At 34.5% G+C, this 22,665-nt stretch overlaps 1 pseudogene across 1 annotated transcript in view; it reads left to right on the top strand.

Moving 5' to 3' along the window:
- Positions 1–22,665, top strand: part of LOC143228377 (netrin receptor UNC5C-like) — a 116,903-nt pseudogene that overhangs the window by 1,664 nt on the left and 92,574 nt on the right. Inside the window, exons 2-3 of the transcript XR_013015323.1 lie at positions 632–795; positions 9,601–9,958. The product of XR_013015323.1 is annotated as a netrin receptor UNC5C-like (transcript). The remainder of the gene's footprint in view (positions 1–631; positions 796–9,600; positions 9,959–22,665) is intronic.

Raw genomic sequence — 22,665 nt, 5'->3', positions numbered from 1 at the left:
ACGGCTAGCCAGCTTGAAGCACCCGTAAGTTTTCACTGACGACAATATCTGATGTCCTTGTAGAAATTTTAACGTCTCAAGTTAACTCACTGAAGTTAAACGGCTTATAATATTCGAAGTCTATAAAAATTGCTGGTGAAATTCTGTAGTTTTCCGATTAACAAACGTTAATCACAATCACAGCTTCCGAAGCTGACTGTATCTGACAAATAATAATATTCTGTCTCTCGGCTAGCTCGCTTTTATACAAATGGCGCGAGATTCTCAAACCTTCAACAATGCCCAAAAACACATTAATAAACAACATATTGTTGATTCTTGCTCTCAAGAATATTCTACACATTTATAAAACAGGCATAAAAAGAACTATACTGAAACAAACGAAGATATTAAAATAAATGTATAACAGTAAATATGTTACAGCTTAGATCAAGACAGGACCTTAAAATGTTTGACATGTTTTGCGTATTGACTCGCAGTTAGGGGATATGACTTTGAATATACTCGTGTCCAACTTCAAGAGTAAAACTTGGAGGGAATAATTAAAGGAAACGTTAAATTAGTTTTGTTCGCGATTACAGTTTTCTTGCATGGTCCACTGTTAACTAACATATGCGTTCATGAACTTCAGGTAAAGTATTGATTGAGAGTATGTGTGTTGCAAGGACTTACGTCACCTGTCGTTTTGAGCGGATCGCAATGAAAATCAATGCTGATCATTGTTACGCCGGAAAGCAGTTGAAATTTAGATTAACTAGCAAGGTTGAAATACGACGCTCTAAGCCTATAGCAACAGTAACATTTACATGGTCCAGGTAGTGGTGACCTGTGGAGGAAAACATCTTGCGTCACTTATGCAGTAACTTGTTCTAAACAAATTCAAAATCTGCGCATTTATATAAAAGCAAAATACGCGAGAAAAATAAATTTCATTAAGGTGCAGTTGGAACAAATGTTAAAGCACAAAATTGCTCAAAAATAAACATGAGTAATGTCATTTTAAACAATGCAACAAAGTAAGACAGACACAGAAAGATTTTTTGGTTAAAACACGTGGCATTAAGTACTGGCTGTTACTTCTGAAATTCTGATCTTGATCAATTTATAAGATTAATATCATAAATTAGACAGATATATTTGAATCGTCTGTTTAAAGGTGAATTTTACAGAAAAAAGAAAACTTTGCAGTCAAAAGAACTACTCATATTGATTAATTTTGCGGGCTCACATTTTTTTTATAAAACATATGTGCTAATAAATGAAACATAGAACTTTGTACAGAAAGAGCCCTTTCCGAGCGGCAATCCGAACGTTTTAGTTTTTACGTTTGCCGCTAGAAAGAGTAGTGTGACGTAATAGTTGCCAAATAAACCGCCAACGCCAGCGCGTTGAATGTAAATAAACATGGCCAGTGCATACGGAGAAACGGAGAAACATAACATGTACTTGATTACCTCAACATGTTCAAGACATAGTCTTATTTCAATTTATTTTGAAATGTTAAATTTCAAAAATGGTATTCTTCAAACTTTTCCATGTGCAAAAATGATGCCAAAACATCTACAGAATGATCTATCAGCTTTTAAACTTGGAATATACTCTATTTGGGATAGATTTGTTTACTGCCTACGCTAGTAAATCAAGGTTTCACTGACTTTCAGGTGCCACAAATGCAAAACACGCTTATGAATGTGAAATGTGTATGTCCAGTTACATTCTTCAAACATTTGTACTTTTTAAATTATTATATTATATTAGTTATTGTTTATCGCTTTATACTGCACACATACCTTTAAGTTTGTTCTTTTCGTGATGGCAAGAGATGGCTTCAGAGGGGTGGAACCTGTACGCTGCAGGCTGAGATCAGTTCTCAGCTTTATACGAGGAAAGATAGTGGGGACGATCCTGTCTACTGCCGATGTTTTTTCAGTCTCAGCCTGCCTGGCTTGAAACCCACGGAATCCAAAACAGTGGGATCCGACACAAAACATGAGCGTTGAAAGTGATCTTGACAAAGCTTTGCATGGTGTGAAGGAGTCCAGTTCTTCCTGTTGTCCATTCGCACCCACTGTCACCACCTTGCCGGTTTCTTCTTGCACGCAAACGAAAAGAAGCTTTTGCCCGATGCTGAGCCGTTTTACAAACATAAGCAAGGCAGTAAACCACGTTATCATAAAACAAACATAAAGTAGCAATATCAAGACAAAAAATAGTCTCACAAAGTATGTAATCCGAAAAAAGCACCGATATATTTACATAAAACACCAGCACTGAAAGGAAGAAAATGGTCGGAGTGTAACGAGGCGTGTTTGGCAACTATTACGTCATAGTTGTAAAACGTCATGGAAACAGACGAACGACCGAGAGGAACTTGAGTTTGAGGACTCGCATATTTTTTTTCATTTTTTACTCAAAAACTAAAGTGTTTAGAAATAAGGCAACCACACAGGAATTATACCTAACCAAAGTGCAGTTTGTAAGGCAATTATTAAATTTGTTGAAAATTCACCTTTAGGATGTTAAGTTAATTCTAGTTTTATCGATGAGTTCCGTATCCCATTTTTTTTTTTTTTTCAATTTTATTCCTAACTGTTGTTTGCATAGCAAAACTGGGCATTGGGCGATTTCCACTGTCTGTTCACTGCGGGGAATCAAACTTAGGATTTTAAGAGTAGTAAATACAAACTATCACTGCTGACCCACTGTGGGCCTTTTTTTAAAATCAGTTATTGAACAAATTGTTAGTGCAGCCATGACATGGTTGTTTACAAGGGCCCTAAAATGCATCAGTTACATATACATCTACTGAGAAGCATCATCAATATAACAACGAGCCACGGTAATTACGTATGAGGTTCCTTATGTACCTATCTTAGAATAAGGGTGATTTCATTCAATGATTTTCTCTATTTCTTTACATTCTGTTATAACAGACAAAAACAATTACTATGGTGCAATATATGTACAACACAGTTAATTAACATAATAGAAACCAGTTTCTTCTTTCAGGATTGACTGTCCACTGTTATTTTACTCTTTATAACCCATAGCAACCCGAGAAACATAAAGGTCTTTTGACGAATTGTTAAATCACATGACATTATTTGTTCGGTTCTTATGTTAGTTGTAACAATTATCAGCTTGTGAAGTTTTCACTAAACATACAAAAGCCACATGTTTTCATACATACCTTTGATTACCTTCCTACTTCTTCCAACTATGCATGGATTCCTAGGTAACATTGATATCATTTTACTAATCTAAATTTGTACAAATTTGATTACCCTCTCCTCTTCCAAATAGAACAGGTAAATGTTGCTATCTTTCTCTGATCTAAGTGTGAAACGGAGGTGTGTAATTACACTTCTCTTCTCCTCCAAAAGTAAAGGTTTTAATTTAAGTGTGACTGCCTTGTCCTCTTCAAAAAACAACGCACAGATTCACGGGTAAATGTATAGTCTCTATTATTTTCCAAAAACGTTTAATAAATTTGTCTTTTTTCCGCCTTTTTTTTTTCTCAAATGTGGACATTGTCCATATTAATATATCGTCACCTTTCTCAAGTATACGCAGGCTCCCAGATTAATGGAACCCACTTTTCATTTGTTAAAATATGAATACATTCAAAATACTCAAAGCTCCAAGTAAGTGCAGTTAAATTCCCTTCTTTTTAACTATTTATGAATTCCCAAAAATAAATCTAACTACGTTCTACTTTCTGTTTCCCTTTGCAAATAGCAGGTTCTCAGATAAGTGTGATCACCTTTTCTGCTCTTGCAAATATGTACAGATATGCTAGATCTTCCCCTTATATAAATATAATTTCAAAATAAATATTTCCGCAACCCCCTCTTTTGAATTAAAAGCTGTCCAGACATGAAAGACTATTGTCCTTTTCTCCTAAATATATCCACATTTTCAGAAAAATGCTACTGTTTTTCCTATTCTTCGAAATGTGTACAATTTCATATACAAGTATGATTATTCCCGTCTTATTTAAAATATGGGTTCTTTCCCAGGTAAGAGTAAGTGTATTCCCCCTCTTATAAATAATCAGATACCCAGGAAAGTGTAGCTACCTTCTGCCTCTTAAAAATACACAAATGCTCACGTAAATGTGATTACTTCTTTTTTTCCAATTATATCCAAATTACCAAATAAGTTTGCCTGCCTAGTCCTCTTTCAAGACTGAGGATATTTTCAGATAAGTGGTATACTTTCTGCTCTTTCAAGTATGCAAAGATTCTCGTGTGAATGTACTATCTCGTTTTCTAAGTATCTCTAGATTCCTAAACTATTGTAACTACTGCACATTCTTCTAATGTGAGCATATACCAATTTAAACGATCTAACATTCATTTCTTCCAAAAATGCAAAAATTCATATTATTTAACAAGTATGGGACTGTAGAAATATGGTGGGGCAAAATTTCTGTGTTTTCAAATGAAGGGTGGGTCATTTGTTTTTTCCAAGAAACAAAAGTCCATTTTTCTATCTGTGATACAAAGACAGATGATGTCTCAATATACAAAATAAAAACATGACATGACTCCATGCTTGAATACTCAAGCCTAAAATATAGTATTTGAGGAAAATAACACAATTTTTTGCAACTTAAATTTAACTTGCAACATAATAATGAAAATATTTCAAAACTCTTGACGATGATGTTATGTTTAATTTAATTTAAAATATGTATAACCCAAAGACAGCTTAAACACATAAAAATGATCAAAATACAAAAAAAAATATTCTGGCAATTAAACATTCTTTACTAAACACTGAAAATACTATGTTTTCAGGTACAGGAACAACGTTAATGACATGAAAACTAAAAAATAAAACCTACATGAACAATATGTTAAAGGAGATTTATCCTTTAATGTAATTGTCTAAAGAGTTTGCATAGGCCTCAAAAGCCTGTAACAAATGTTCGGTCCATATAGAGAAAAAAACTTTGATTCAAAAATTAGACACCTTTTACAGCTGTCAAATAGAAAACCTAACAATTTTTGCCTGAAAAATATTTGAGTATGTGTCAAGGCTTTATGTACATGTGGTATAAGGATTCGTCTACAGTAGGTGACTGTGACTTGTTGGCGACAAATTCAACGAAAAATGAACAGCATCCACTTCTCTTGGTTTTCAAAATAATATATTCAAAACAAGCCCAGCTATGTATAAAAAAATTTGCACTATAAAACATCACTTTTCTTCTCGCGCAGATAGCCCTCGTGTAGCTTTGCGCGAAATTCAAAATCCAAAACCAAACCTCTTCGGTTGATTCAAATACTTTAGACAGTTGACAAGGCAAACTATTTTATTTTACTCTTATCACAGTAGCATAACTGAATAATTCAACACGTTACCTCCTGCATTACTATAGTTGTATCCTGAACTTCAACTACCGTATTAGTTGGAAGGTAAGACTCCCTCTATTTTAAGACTCACTCTACCTTTAAAAAGGGATTTTCAGGAAAAAAATTGGATGATGATTGGAAAGGAGTAAGTGTTTTAAAATAATTTATTAACGAATAAAAAATGTTAATAATGTATTTAAAATGAAATATAACAAAATATACAGGAAATTTTAAATTTTCATCATAATAATGTTTTTTCCTGCTTTCTTTATTTAATCAGAATGTTACTCTGATGTTTCTTCTGATTCAGTGTTATATTCTGAAGTTGAAGCATCTTCATCGTTTGATTCGCTTTTGTTCTAAAGAATGTCATCTTGCGTTCCATCTTCCGCATCTTCAAGATCTGACGGCAATTTTTGACTAATTGTTGTCCTTCGCCGTAATAATAAACCTTTTCATTTCATAAATTTCTCACACCAGCCATGACTAGTCTTGAAAGAAATACCACTATTTTCTACACATTCTTTTGCTCTTAACATTAAGACTTCTCTTGTTAAACGGGGTCCTTTATTTCGTAACTCTGTGAAATAAGTTAAAATGGCGGCTTCAATTTCAAGATGTCTTCCTTTTTTTGGGGGCCAGAAAATGACTTTGTACTTTTTTTGCAAGAAGAACTCTTGGTTTTCATACCACGCCAACGACGTACATTTCCCTCGCTCACTGTATATTTTTTACCGACTGCATAATTCCCAATCTGTTCAGCGCACAAAATAACTTTTAAATTCGACATCGTACGCAAAACGCTTTTCCATGGGTAAAAATGTAATAAAAATAAAAAACATAATAAAACAGCGTCTGAACAACAGGAAAGTCAGACAAAGACTGACACTGTTAGAGGCGCTGACATCGGCAAATTTGACGTTTTGTACGTGTTTTTAGTCCTTTTAAGCTAAGTTCTTTTTAAAATATAGTCCAATCTGTTTGTTAATGCAGGATATTTTCGAAAATATTTGTTGTTTGAGGAAAATGATGTTTTCGAGACTTTTGAACAGTGATGTTTGTTTGTTTGTTTTTTAATTTCGCGCAAAGCTACACGAGGGCTATCTGTGCTAGCCGTCCCTAATTTAGCAGTATAAGACTAGAGGGAAGGAAGCTAGTCATCACCACCCACCGCCAACTTTTGGGCTACTCTTTTACCAACGAAGAGTGGGATTGATCGTAACATTATAACGCTCCCACGGCTGAAAGGGCGACCATGTTTGGCACAACGGGAATGCGAACTCGCGACCCTCAGATTACGAGTTGCAGGCCTTAACACGCTTGGCCATGCCGGGCCTTTGAAGAGTGAAAAATAATACCTCGAATTTAAGACACACCCTAATTTTCAGTTCGGAAAAATTTGAAAAAGGTGCTTTTTAAAATTCGAAGTAATGCGGTAATTGTCTTCGTTTCGTCAAAGTCCATATAGGCAGATATAATTACTTTGACAAGATATACTATTCTCCTTTTCTCTATCAAACTGTGAAGCGCACTTTAAAATATCGCCTGTTGTAGCTAATCACTCGCACGTCGACATCACGTTTGTTTCGCTGATTTTCGGAGTGAACTGCACTTAACTTTTCTCTACTTTCTACTTGCGCTTGCGAGTCACCTATATATATATATATATATCTTCACTGAGGCCTCGAATACTCATCAGATTACACGAGCGGCGTTATAAGGTAACAATACTCTTTAAGGTGGCGAGAAAATATCGAAGATTGGAATAAATGTGACGTCAAAAATATTAGTAAACCCAGACAACAATATATGTGCAAAGGCAACATACGACTCGTATAAAGTTAAGTAACGAAATTTGTCATAATTGTCATTTGTAAAACACTACATCTTCAACACTCCTCTCTTAAAACTAAACAATGATTAAATTGTAAGTCACAAAATAGACTAAATAATGACACTTAAGTTGCGCAATTTTGTATTATCCAACAGAATGGTTTCAATTCTTTTTATAGATTTTTAAAAACAGAATATGTTTCAAGAATTGTACCGCTTTGAGTTGTATACAAGGAACAAGTGATTAATGAACATTGTGCATACAAAGATGTCTTACAAATCTTATCAGTTCTAAATGTGAGACAAGTATACAACAAATTCGGGAATTGGTTTAATTTAAAATAAAATTATATTTTCCATTTTTTTTTCATGTGTCTTTTTCTATGATCTAACTTCTTTTTCTTACAACACAGTAAATTTGCAGCTCGGACTAATTTTCTCAATATGTATTTGTGATTCACTTATCATATGCTGTGCAGCTAACTGTAAAATACTCTTTCACTTTTTTGTTTATTTTACAGTGGTTATTAAATAACCACACTCTCTCAAATAATCTGAGTTGTTCTTATAAGTTTGGAATACCTTACTGTCCTTCTAAATTAATTTCAGATCTCTGAGTGAACGTGGAATAACTTTACCCCTTAAAAATGTATACTTAATTGTTTGCTTCCTTTCTATACCTCCTGTATTTTCTTCTCATTTGTGCTATACGCTTCAGTTGAAGCATTTGTTGATATACCATCTGCACAGACTACCTTATCCCTCTTCCAAGTATTCACAGATTTCCAAAAACATGGTCTGCTTTTCCAAATATCCCTGTGTTTCCTTGATAAATTTGAACTGTTCCTCCATCAATCTTCCATGTTCTAGATAATCTTGGACTTGTTTCTCAGATAATTGTAAACCGTTCCTCCGAGGTAGGTGTCTGAAATATCAGGTGCTAAAACACTGATTCTATAAACCTCTTATTTATGTTTGTTACTTCATAAGTGTGTTCTTTGTAGGCGTAAAACCTCTAAAAAAAACATACTTTTTGTGTGACTGGTTATCCTTTCTTACGAACTTGACAGATTGCTGAATACCAGTGTCCAAGAAAGACAATATGTGTGACATTGATTTTAGTTAGTACCCAATGATTGTTGAAGAAACCATCTGCAAAACAATAAATTGCTTTAAAAAACTTCAATGCTCGATTCTAACAAACTAATTGATCCCAGACAAGACACTGGATTTATAGATCCCCGCCAACCTGTGACCCTGATTATGGGTTGTCAATGTTTGTCGACAATTGTCGAAATCCGGGATGCCAGTCTCGATATTTTGTTTCGTCGTCTCTGCTTTCACCATTCAATGGAAAATTTAAATCGGGACTTATCTTAAACTTATAAAAAGCTCACTTTAATTAAACCTAATCTTCGCGAGCAGGGAAGGGGGGATTGATATCCTTGAACACCCAAGTTGAGGAATTGATATTCTGAACACCCAAGTTGAGGAAAGTTTCTTTCCTTTTAAAACTAGGCACCTGCCATGAAATTATTTTCTTTTCTTTCTAACAAACTGCAAGTAACATCATTACTTTTTCCAAATAACACTAATCAAATCCAGCAAGATTACAGCTTTATATTGTTGTTTAAATTTATGTTTTGTTTACCTTAAACCATGAAGTTTTTAAACTTGTTTTTAATTTTTAAGTATTGATGAACCAGTGTTTTAAAGTAACTGAACGAAACATCTCTTTGGCTGTTCAAGTAATCAGATAGAAACTAATTGTTTTATTGTTAAACCATAAAATAGTCTTAATTACAAAGTTTTATTAGTAATCATTGTATGCGTTGTAATATTTGAACAGTAGACAGCAGTTACTAATGATTTTAAATTTTCTGGATATTAAGTAGTTTTAAATGGCGTCGTTAAGTATAATATAATTTTTACCATATTAATTTTTTGTCTAAAATACAACTGATTTTGCTTACCTTCAAAATTTAAAGCAAATATGTTTAAACCGAATTATATAATTAAAAAGACACAAGACGTAATTTTAATTAAACTGAAAACACATTAGCTCATTTGATTATTGACACATCTTCTATAAGCAACGTATTCTCAACAAAATTTGCCCAGCATAGCCAGCTGGTTAGGGCGTTCGACTTGTAACTTCAGGGTCTCGGGATTAAATCCCCGTCGCACCAAACGTGCTCGCCCTTTCAGCCATGTGAGCGTTATACTGCTTGGCCAATCCCACTATTCATTGGTAAAAGTGTTGATGCTGGTTGGTGATTACTGACTGGCTTCCGTTTAGGCTTACATCTCTAAATTAGGGATGGCTAGCGCAGGCTAGATGGTAGATTGTTATAGGAAATGAAATGTTCTGCTTTGAAATGTTAACTTTTACATAACTTTTTTTTAGGGGTTTCTGTTACATCCTCCACCCACGGAAGACCCAGACCCGTCATCCGCTCCCGTGTTCGTGGAAGAACCGAAGGATACGTTTGTGGTAAGAAACAAGCCAGCTACCCTTCACTGTAAGGCCCGCTTTGCTCTTCAGGTGTATTTCAAGTGTAATGATGAACTAGCCCACAGTCGCCAACACAGCAGTCAGCAGTTCGTGGATCCCATGAACGGTGTGAGACAAGTTGAGGTTTCCGTCGACGTATCTCGCAAGGAGGTAGAGGCTTACAAGAGGCCTGACAAGTATGGATGTGTGTGTTTCGCCTGGTCGTCTACAGGCCAGATAGAAAGTAGGCGAGCCGTCGTTACAATAGCATGTAAGTAAACGACTTTTTTCGTTGAGAACCCAAAAACCTGTTGTAAGTGAAGTGAGTATTTCTTAATTTAGTAACATATCTACTGGTTTAAGAAATACTTTCTAAAGTTGTATCTTGTAAACTTTGATGTTACTAATATACACCATATTGCAAACTTCCCTTGAAATGTAATTGCTAAGAATGTTACTGTGTGACAGTTTATATCTTGTAGGAATTTGATTCATTGTACTAATGAGCCGGGTGTGGCCTAAATTTTAGTGTACCCGACTGTGAATCCAAGGCCCAAGGTTCGAGTCTAGTTCTTACAAAATAGCGCTTTGCACTTTAAGACCAGGGGTGTGATGGTTATAGCCCATTATTCAGTTGAAGTAGCCCAATATTTGGTGGTGGATGCTGTTCACCAGCTGATTTGCATCTAGTCTTATCAGTTCAAAATTAGGACGGCCAAGGCAAATAGCCCTTGTGTAACTTTCCGCGAATATTTAAAAAAACCTGCACTACTTTTCTCGCTCTTCATATTTGAACTATAAACTGTTTTGTTTTCTGTTTGTTTTTAAACAATCCACTGTAATAATGTCTAAAATATATTATCAAAAATCTAATCATATTTCATGTCCAAAATTTTCAAACGTACTAGTAATTAGACGTCTTTAATATTTACCACTTTACTAATTTTAGCAGAGATGTTAAATATTTGAACAGAACAAGGGGAAATATTAACGTTAACAGAATGTTAGTACAATGTAGAATTTTTTTTCCTATAATAGTTATAATGCAAACATTTTAAAGTAGTTATTTAAAGTTATTTTCTGTGTAATATGGCAGTATTTATTGTAGTCGTATTACTACGTGTATGTATGTTTTAAAATCTTGCATATCACAACTTATAATATATCAAACTTTTTAAAAGGCAATATACCAATTTTTTATTAAATTTTCTCGGTTAATCTACGAGATGTATCTGAGAATTAAACGTTCAATGTGCAGTAAGTGAGTGATATTTTCTAACTAACGTGTTCCTACCTAGCTCAACGGTGAGCTTTAGGACCTAAATGTTAGTCTTTAATTACTTTTATTCTTACAACATATATCAAAACAAAACTGGAACTGTTCTCTCTTCTAGGAGCTACAGCATGATGTCAATGCTAGTTGTTGATTGCTGTGGGAGAAAATTCCATATTTTTAGAAGCTAGTGATTAAGTGTTGGTGTTGTTACAAGAGACTGTTCTGTGTCGTTAGAAGTTAGTGGTGTAAGCTGAGAGTTTTCACGTAGAAAGATGTGGATAGATAGCTATTGTATGTCGATCTATGTAGTTTTATCTATATCAGTACAATATCAAGCAGAGACTGTCATATTTACGTTTCTTGTCAGGTATGTTCGGTTCAAGAATTTGTTCTTATTCCCAGCTTTTACTAGCAACTCTAACACGAAGCAGAGAAGAGCTTAGCCTGTGATGCCACCTGTCTACCTGTCTAATCCTGTTGTTGAGCCTTCTTAAATTTCCTTGTCAGTTTCACTTTAGTCTGAGTGCAAACGGCGTTCGTTTCATCTTCGTAATTGGCGCTCCAATTTACCGCCGTCGAGACGTGTCAATCGGCCTTTTTTCGTGCACTGCGGTATCCCACCAAAAGCAAGGAGGTGGCTACCGTTGATTCACAAAGAAAGACTATTTTATGTCAAAGCTAATCTCAACGAGCTTGAGGAGATAAAGGGAATGGGGGTGGTGCTTATCTGTCATCCCAGTGATTTTTTATTCTCTTGATTTTCATGAAACAAGAAATGCATTTCCATATGAAAGGAGTTTCTTTCCCCCGTCTTGTTCAACTTTACGGTAATGAAAAAAAAAAAAATCGCATACAGTCACGCTCACTTGTCTACGGGGAATAAAAAATCTTCATTGTCTTCAATGTTACTTTCTGTGTAAGTGAGCCTGTCGTTTTGTTTCTGAAAGAACTAAATTAGTTTTCAGGTTTAAAGAAGTTTTTAGTTTTTACTAATATTTTTCATTAGTTCAATATGTCTTTCCTATTTTTTATTTTATTTTATTTTACTTTTGGCTTTTTAACTCGTTTTACTTTTGAAACCTAACAACCAAATTGGCAATATGCTGACTTAATCACTATCTACACCGAAAGTAGACACTTATATTCAGTATTGGAACTACAGTAACTCGTTACTGAAGGATCCATGAGCAATAGATCGCAGGTAATTCTCATATAATTTCTTATAAAGTTTATGCACTTGTTATTACATAAAGTATGTTAACAACGACACATGTTTCTGTTATTGTACTTTTCTACTTCATTATAATAAGGTTATTAAATCACAATAACATCGTCTTGCTAAGTAGTCGTGAATAGATGGGGAAAAAAAAGAATGAGGCGTTCTCAGTTCCTTTAATTTAGGAAACAAAAATGAATTAGGAAGTTTAAGGCTTTATAAAGACTTTTGGATAAGTTATATAAAAAATAATAAGCTTTGAAAAATCTAAGGACTAGAAGATGTTAAATAGCAAGCACTTCTTGTGACTTCCAACGAACTTTGTTTTACTGCTACATCAAAATGTTATTTTTTGTGTTTCTTCTGTAAATAAAATGTAACAACCGCACATATCTTAACAGAAAATTCTTAAAGTAAATCATTTTGGATAAAAGTCCAGAAACATATTGTGGATATTCTGTCCTCACATTAAGTACACTGATTTAATGAAATACTTTTATATATTTTTATAAAACCATTTGTGGAGCGTCAGAAACAAATATCACAAGTTACCCTTAAAATTATTTCCTTTGTGGAATTAGATCCTAGTTCTGATTTTGATATGTAATGTTTGTCATGTTCTTGAATATTACAACAACTATTTCCTATGTTATTCAATTTTGCAACCAACAAGGGAATTTATTTTTCTGAATATGAAAACATAACTGAATCAGTGTATAAACATAAATATTATGTTGTTCATAATCGTTACATTAAACAACTCTTAAAAAATACGAGTTTACAAGATCAAACATATTTTTATCATCAACATAAAATAGTGTATGCATAAACATTTACCATAGAAACGTTTTATCAACGCACACACTTTTGAGTTGCACTGCGAGGAAATGTAATTTGGTCTTCTTTTAGAGTTGAAAGATATTTGAGAGTAGTTTTTGATTTTGTATATGAGCTCTTGGGTGAACCAATCGTAACGATGGGTCAACTTATGGTTCAGAAACTTGTATGTATGTTGTATATATACACACACACGGATATATATAATCTTCTTGAAAATTCCCCCAGTTTCCAGGTTTCTCCACCAGTTAGCTGTTATCAGTTTTCTAATGAATAATGTGTTACAGGCCATTAATTCACTAATCATTCATATCCCCTACTGCTGCTGCAGCCGCTGTCTTTCCGACCCCAGACTTGCCCACATTCGTGCTATCTCCATCTTCCCCTTGTCTCCTATAGATCTATTCCATCAAAGACCCGTTTGGTGAAAAACATATTAATGAGCTTAACTCATTGCCTGAGCTGTCTATTTACACATAAATGTATCAAATGAACGAACAAACTTCCTGTAAATCTTGTCCTACATCAGAAGATTGAGCCATTCCTTTGCACGTTCACATCTGTGTGCGCATGACGATATACACAATATATATGTACTTATTTATTTATGCGTATTTTTTTTCCAAGCAAAGACGTTTTCTTTTTGTAATACTTAAGCTATCAGATCTTTCAGAAGAAATACTTGAATCACCATTTTTAAACCAAAAATTTACTGGTTTAATCAACCAGCTTAAAATACTTTTAAATCTGCCTCAACCAGTCCACCTGATGACATGCAACGTATGTCAACTTGTAATTGATTCTTAAACCCCTCAGGTAAATCTATTACAATCCACAATTGTAACGTTTTACTCAATCCAATCAAAACTAGAACAACCTAAGGGCATGATTTTGTGAAATGGAAGCAGTGTACTAGAGAGGGGGGATACCAGTTTCGTGTCATCCCCTTTACCCGGGGGAAGAAGCTGCGGATGACACGCGACCACAGATTGATTATTTACCCATAAAGCTTGAATATAGTTTAATATCTGGATTGTTGAATCGTTGTGTAGGTGAAAGAATGCCTAGCCGTGGCATTAATCTTGGCTCGGGGTGGAGCGGTCGTCATCTGCAGAACTTCTCCTAGTTTGACGTTCTTGGAAATGGAAGTTGGAAGTGGTTTGGGCGGAAATATTTTCTCCTTGTTTCGCTTTACTTCGTAAGACATAATTGTATTAGCCTGGTAGGTTATGGCTTGTATGATTTATTGAGTTACTTTACTACTGTAAATGATATTCTTATATATATGAAAAAAAGAAACGCCCCCTTATCTTCACGCCGAACCCAGGAAAACTATAAAAAATGGAAGAATGCATCAATGGATTTAAAGAACGTACGAGTTTTTATTAAGCAGGCTGGTGACGTCATCGACGAGTTGATTCGTCTTTGTTTCGAAAGTAATAATGAAGTAAATGCTTTTTGAAGTTGAAAACTTTTCAGTTAGTGTGAGTTAATTTGGCATTTTTCGAAGTTTTTACTAAATTACATTTCTTTTAAACAAAATAAATAGTTAAGGTCATACTTCGTAGTTTGCTTGCTCACCAAGAAAGTTATTGTTTGTTTGTTTTTGAATTTCGCGCAAAACTACACGAGAGCTATCTGCGCTAGCCGTCCCTAATTTAGTAATGTAAGACTAGGGGGAAGGCAGCTGGTCATCGCCACCCACCGCCAAAGAATAGTGGAATTGACCGTAATATTATAACGCTCCCACAGCTGAAAGAGCGAGCATGTTTGGTGTGACTAGGATTCGAACCTTTGGCCCTCGGATTACGAGTCGAACGCCTTAACCCATCTGGCCTGAAAGTTCTTGTAGACTTTGGAAGACGCACCTGTCTATCTGAAGACTTTTATTTGTTCTTTTATTCACATAACTATATTAACTATAAAGACTGCCGATATAACATTTTCTTTTGTAAATAGTAGCGACATATAATATTTGTTAATCCTGTAGCGTATTAATCATTACCCATGAACATCTGAGTAAAAGTAAAGAAGAGCGTTTAATAGTATGTCATTCACGCTATCTGCTATATTCGGTGCCGAAGATGCATTTCGAACAATACCAGGGCACATAGGACACATACTGTTTTATTGACGGAAGTTATAGTTTAGCGATTTCCCGCAAACTTTATCTCGAACTGTGTTAACATAAACTATGGCATATTTTGAACGGATGTGCTCCACTGGACTCTTACTTTACACTCCAAATTTTAAAGAAATAACATCTTCAATTTTGATAATCTTTTTGGTGTTTTTTTCTTTGTACTAGAAGTACCGATAATTTATCTCGTAACTTTATTGTTGGAAAACAAACACAAAGCTACACAACGGCCTAGCTATTCTCTGCCAACAACGGATATCGAACACTAGCTTTTAATGTTTTAAGGCCGTAGACATACCCTGGCAGGAATCGTATTTCGTAGAAAAACATGCTTAACTTCAATGATATTTTTTTCGAATTCGGTACGCGCACTTGGTGTAAATATCGGCCGCATGTGTAAAGTTATTAAAGAGAAAGCGCTCAAATTTAACGAAAATTTCTGCGCACGCCTACGCCAAGAGTCGCATGAACTATCGACCTAATATTTTTACTACAGCTTTGCTTAAGTGTAAATCGGCCTTTTTATTGTGTTTGGTAATTCGGATTAAATACAGTTTATTTATAGCAGCAAAACTATATAGTGAAAGGAAACTGTATAGTTAAATTTTATGAAATTATCGTAATTAAAGAGCATTTAGCCTCATACGAAATTAACTTAAGTAGCATAAATAATAATGCTCTTTACGGCTGTATCGAATGCCTGAGGTGTTGGTAACAAGAAACCGTTATTCTAATTCTTTGGTGTTACTATAAAGACAGTTATTAACACTGTTTTTGAGAAGGAAGCTACCACTATACATTTTAAATAATCTGGTTAGTTCTGTAAAGTATTGACCTGTTCCGAATGATAGGGCTATGATCCTAAAACTAACGTTGTTACTGTCATGTTTCACTTTCTTATTCGTTTTGGTTTGTTGGTGTTTACTGACAAAAAGTCGAGGTGTTTTTGTTTTTTTTATTTGATATCATATGTGTAAAGCCCGGCATGGCCAGGTGGATAAGGCCATATCGACTCGTAATCTGAGGGTCGCGAGTTCGAATCTCAATCGCACCAAACATACTCGTACTTTCAGCCTTGGGGCGTTATAATGTGGCGGTTAATCCCACTATTCGTTGGTAAAAGAGTAACCCAAGAGTTGGCCGTGGATGGTGATGATTAGCTGCCTTCCCTTTAGTCTTACACTGCAAAATTAGGGACGGCTAGCGCAGATAGTCCTCGTGTAGCTTTGCGCGAAATTCAAACCAAACCGCATGTGTGAAAAAAGGTGCCATCAAAAAAAGGATTGAGTGTGCAACTTAAAGGAATGAAATCAAAATTTGCAGCAAATCAGGTAACTACACTTGTAGCATTGATAGGAATTTTATAGCAAATAATTATTAATTAATTAGTTAGGCCGTGTATTTTGTTTTACCCACCTAAGTTGAACCCGAAACAAATGAATTAATATTTACTGCAAAATTTTCGTGAATGCTATAAGTCTAGCTACCAGTTTGGCAGCTAGTGTTGGTTTCATTTCCTTAAGTCGCATGTTCAGTCTTTTATAGGTTGCAAATTGTTTTCACTCCTAGTCTATTTTTGATTAGACTGATATCAGTCAGATCACTTGACAACTATTAAGGTGTCGATTGGATAAGTTAGTGAAGTGTTATTTTTCACAACGTGTGTAATTTTCGAAAGCACAATTTTACGCTGTATTATGATTTTTTAAAAATTTATCACCGTATCATTAATTACGCTTGTCTTCAACTAGGATTGGGTTTGACTAAGTTTCAACGGGCTAAAAATGTCATGTTTATCACATATATTTGCTCAGTTTGCTTTCTTGAATTTAAAGTAAAATTTTATGATCGGCTTTAAAAGTTATATTTCACAAAGGTTGACCCAGAATAAAGTCACAATGCTTTATCTTATGGCTCTACTTAGCACATTCACAATGCTACTGTTCCTTGTGGATATAATTTTGTGCTGTTCTTACGGATCGAAAACAGACATTTTAATCATAGCACACCAGAAAAAAGCTTCGCTAACCTTGCTTGTTCCGTTTAATCTTTTGCTAAATTTCTGTTTAAATAAATTAAAAAAATTATAATGGCTGACTGCATCACTATTTTCTAGTTTTTAAGAGATAGCCATTTTTAATTTCGAAATCATGATGTTAATAGTCACTGTAATTTACAGAGCTTGACACAATTATTAGAACTTTTTGTAGAAGTCTTTAAAAAGTACTAAAATGACATCTACATTTGTGATGTTTCTAGGATTATTGTACAAATACAGAGAACCATCGATCATCATGTGCTGACGCCACGTCTGCTTTCCAGTAAGTTTATATAGACAGCAATAGTAGTTTTATATAATCACTTTCCTCGTCGTTGTGAAGCTTTGTTCCACTTTGTGATAACATTAAAAACATACACAGCGGCTAGTACATATGTATGTTCACATTGATGATGTCTGTGTTTTGTGAATACCTCTATCTACCCATTTATCTCCATCTCATGTTTCCAACTTCTAATCATCATGTTCAAAATCTATATACTCGGTAATTTTACTCGATAAATGGATTTTATACATATAAAAATTGTCTATTTGCGGGAAATAATTTTTGTGTGCTTAATGTTAAAGGAAATAGCTTGTACGATCCATAATGTTTACAAAGTTAATTATAATAACTGTTTTTGTTGTTGGGTGGGTTCTTTTTTCATTATTTGGTAGAAAATAATGCAAAATCCAATTCACATAATTAATGATAACGAAAGCGTTTCTTTATTCGACCTTGGCAAGGCATGGCCAGGTGGGTTGAGGCGTTCGACTCGTAATCTGAGGGTCGCGAGTTCGAATCCCGGCCGCATTAAACATGCTCGCCCTTTCAGCCGTGGGGGCGTTATAATGTGACGGTCAATCTCACTATTCGTTGGTAAAAGAGTAGCCCAAGGGTTGGCAGTGGGTGGTGATGACTAGCTGTCTTCCCTCTAGTCTCACACTACTCAGTTATGGACGGCTAGCACAGATAGCCCTCGAGTAGCTTTGCGCGAAATTCAAAAACAAACAAAACTTTCATCGACTACTATTTTCTACAAGTTAGCTTAACAAATGATTGTTCATAGATTTAATTTGAAGCAGACATTAATATAAAAATGTCACTTATTTGCCAGTGGCGGTGCCAGTATATTTTCGTTGGGGGGGGGGGGGGAGGCTGAGGTAAACTGTGAAGGGGGTTTCCCAAAATGCCATCAATATGAAGTATAGATGGTAAATTATAATAATGTAAATACCAAGGTACAGTTCAGAAAGGTGTGTTGTTTTGAACTGTGCTTTCAATGCAGTTTTCATTGGAAACTCATAATGATTAATAATTCATTATTACAAATTAGAAATAATCTGTTTATGAAAATATGCGTATATGTATACATTATTCATACAGGCCAAACTATGATTGTGATATTGTTCTTATTATCATAAGTGTGACAAGCACGTGTTACAATAATGTAACTACTACATTACATTAAATTAGGCACTTCTAAATAGCCCAATGACAATTTCAAAATTCATTCTAGAATTGTTTAGAAATATTATTTGGTCAGTTAACATGTAAGGTTATAACATTAATTGGATTGTAAGTCACAATTTTAAGTGTATGCCACAATCATCAGTACAATTTTGGATGGCTGATACACAATGCAAAATGATCACAGAGGACACAACACCGGCTAAATGCTTCATAGTTTTGACTTATACACAATACACTTATACATGCATGCTATGTTTTACTTTTCAATAAAAGATAAATGAAATTAATGGGTAAATACCTATGAAACCTTTGGTTTATCAAGTAAAATCCCTAATGGTCTGTTGTAACTTGAAATCAACGTGGTTGTCTAATCTTCGTCAAAGCTCAAGATAGAATGGCATTACACAGGGAGTGGCAATACAGCGCATGAGTTTCAGTGCATTCAGTACGTTGCTATGGGATGCATGACACATACTTCCGTCTTAATGAAGACGTTGAGCCCTACAGATCTATGTCTCTTTGATGTTAATTGTTAAGCAACAACGACGATTGTTTTCTATATTTTATAAATATATGTTGGTAACAATATTGAGGAGGGGGCTGAGGGGGACTCAAGCCCCCTTTGGCGCCGCCACTGTTATTTGTTAACTTTCCTCACACGTACGGCAATTTCCCGGTCTTCTAATTCTCAGCAGAAAATCAAACCCAACGTTTACGAGACTGAACGAAACTAGTAACAGTTAGGAACAAACTGGCTAACTAACCTTATCCCAGCTTAATTTGTCTGTTATATATTGCGTACTCAAATCGTTTCTAATACTTTCAAAGAGCCTCTAGTCGATAAACTACGTTTATCACGTTACATAAACTCCCTCTGGCTAAACAACAATACAAACATCTCGGTTAAAAACAAACAAACAAAGAAAAACGTATTCCATAAGATGTCGCTGAAAGATGGTTGAATACTGTCATGTTTCGAAATTAATGATTTGTAAACCAAATCATATCTGCAGGGTCTAGCCCTCTTTTTCAGGTTAGAGTTCTATAGTTGAGTTCAAACAACCATTGGTTCGTGAGGAAGTCTGATTGATGTTCCGTTCTTTTTTACTAGATGATCGCTGTTATGTTGTAATATTTTTGAGTCAGATTGCTCGATGTGTCACTTTTATAATCACCGAAGCAGATTGTTGACTTCCGTTTGTCTACAATTTTTAATTATTTTGTAATCACTCTGAGAGGGAATAATTGAATTCCCTTTGTTTGCAAGTTTCACATCTGTTTTGTAATCACTTTGAGATGGAATGGCTGATTTATCTTCTACCACAACCAGAATTTTAGATTCTCATTTGTTATCGAATGGTTAAATATCTTATTTCAAAATAACTATTAGTTACGTGTGCATTTCATTTTACCATTTACAATATCATTATTTTTATAACCGATAGATAATCGACTATTATAACACGAAAACCTTCTTGCTTGGAGTATTTTCAAAAACGAGTAATTTTTCCATAACAAATTTAGATTACATTTCTCATGGAAAGTGACGTATTTGATAATGTTGCTCAACTGTTTCCTTTCTTGAAACATTAAACGCTTAATCAGACAAAGCACTTGTACCATGTAATAAATTGTTGAATTAGCTTAGTTAGTGCCATATTAATGTTAACATTTTCGCTCTGTAGTTACTTTTGTAAATTACCCTTTCTGCTAACACTGTTTATCCACCAGCTCTCAAATCTGTTTCTCAGTGATTTGTTTATTGGCTTACACTGGTTACAAACAGCTCTAGGGAATAAAATGTTCTTCCCTTATGCTGGTTACAAACAGCTTCAGGGAATAAAATGTTCTTCCTTTATGCTGGTTACAAACAGCTCTAGGGAATAAAATGTTCTTCCCTTATGCTGGTTACAAACAGCTCTAGGGAATAAAATGTTCTTCCCTTATGCTGGTTACAAACAGCTCTAGGGAATAAAATGTTCTTCCCTTATGCTGGTTACAAACAGCTCTAGGGAATAAAATGTTCTTCCCTTATGCTGGTTACAAACAGCTCCAGTGAATAAAATGTTCTTCACTTATGCTGGTAACAAACAGCTCCAGGAAATAAAATGTTCTTTAGAAGAGGATTCAGTCTTTTTAAATTTCGTACACGGTATGTTTATGCACCTTTGTTATTCCCATTAATTACAATTTAGGTAAATTTCTACTAAAATAATTGTCTAAGTGTATTAGAAATACGTTCAAGGACTATCTATGTATGACGTAGTAAGTTGTAGCTAAATAAATATTTCCATTGTAGTACGCTTCATGCACTGTAGTCCACTGTAGCGGTATGTATGCGAACTTACAACACTAGTAACCGGGTTTCGATACCCGTGGTGGTAGAGCACAGATGGTCCATTGCATAGATTTGCACTTAACTACAAACAAACTATGCACTATAAAATAACGTGACTAATACTTCTTTCTCGGTTTATTTGTTTCAAATGCTCTCGAATATTTATGATATTGAAATGAAATGTTACCACGTTTTACTTCGTTATTACTCTGGTATTTTATGACGAAACAAAGAATGTATTGGCCTCTACTTCATATACTATATTTTCAATTTTACCTTTGGTGAAAAGAAATCTGTAATACACCTGTGAAATAGTTCGTCTTTTGTATAATAAATATCGAATAATAACTTTAGTTCAACGCTATAATGTTATTCCCCACACCTAAATTACTGTAGATTACTATATACTAAGTTTAAAATGCCTCAAAAATCTCACAAATATTATATACACGTGTATTATAAGAAGCCTAACTATTTCTTTGGCTTGCTGACCAAAGCTGAACTGATTTACTTTGAATAGGCGAATCTGCAATCCACAACAGACGGTACGACCAATCAAAGAATGCATTACGTTTCTACATCACATATTGTACTTTTAATTTTAATTAAAAGAAAGAAAGAAAGAAAATCATTCATTCAAATGTGTATACGTAGAAACGTAAAATAATTGTATTCAATAAATTTTGCTGATGGCCAGAATGATTTTTATCGCAAAAAATGGACTATCTGCTCTATTCACCGCGTGGAATTGAACGTGGAATTTTAGCATTATAAGTCCACAAAATTGCAGCTGACATACTGAAAGGGGGCGATAAATCTTGAGTTTGACTCTAATTATAACCTATTTTGATCGGAAGTAGTATTTTTCCAATAATGTTTGTTTGAAAGTTAAGTTAAAAAACTTACGTGTGTGCTCTGCCCACCATGGGTATCGAAACCCGGTTTCTAGTGTTGTAAGTCTGCAGACATAGTACTGAGCTACTGGAGAACTTTCAACAATGAAACACTACTGTGTTGAGAAGGTATAAATTTTAAGTTCTTTCAAAATCTGTCATATTTCAGTGTCAGTAAATACTGTAAAATTCCAATAAATAAAATAAGTAATTATAGCTTACTTGTGTTAACTACCAGACTTGCTTAATCAATTATCTGTATAAGATATAAAAAAATAAGTTATCGTTTCAAATTTAAAAAAACAACAACAATGTTAAACAAACCTTTAGTCATGTAGATTTATTTAAAGAAATCAGATGAGTACAAGCAAATTTCTCGTGGAAATAACGCATTACATTTTGAACTTAAAAGTTGAAATAACGTACAGGAAGACTCGTTCTGACTTCAGATATCAATAAAAGTAATTGTATCTCTTTCTTCTTAGCACGAATCTCAAAGTTTTATTTGAGTCGATATAATCGCTCTGAAAAGGATGCACCAGCAGACTGTGGTTCTCTTTATGATATTTTGGCTGAGAGACAGATTCGAAACGGAAACTCTTCTTGCTCGTCCTTATATCGCACGAGACAGGAAATGAGCTTTACTCAACTTTTCATCATAGACGTCTTGTTTTCCAGAGCCGCATTATGCAGTTTATTGATTTCAGTGGAACTTGTAAAGAAGTGAAGATAAAGACCATGTGTTTGACAGAAGCGCCACTCTGGA

Source organism: Tachypleus tridentatus, chromosome 10 (genome assembly GCF_004210375.1).
Source record: "Tachypleus tridentatus isolate NWPU-2018 chromosome 10, ASM421037v1, whole genome shotgun sequence".
Taxonomy (NCBI): Eukaryota; Metazoa; Arthropoda; class Merostomata; order Xiphosura; family Limulidae; genus Tachypleus; species Tachypleus tridentatus.
Note: the sequence above shows the minus strand (reverse complement) of the source record. Positions and strands in the feature narration are given on the sequence as shown.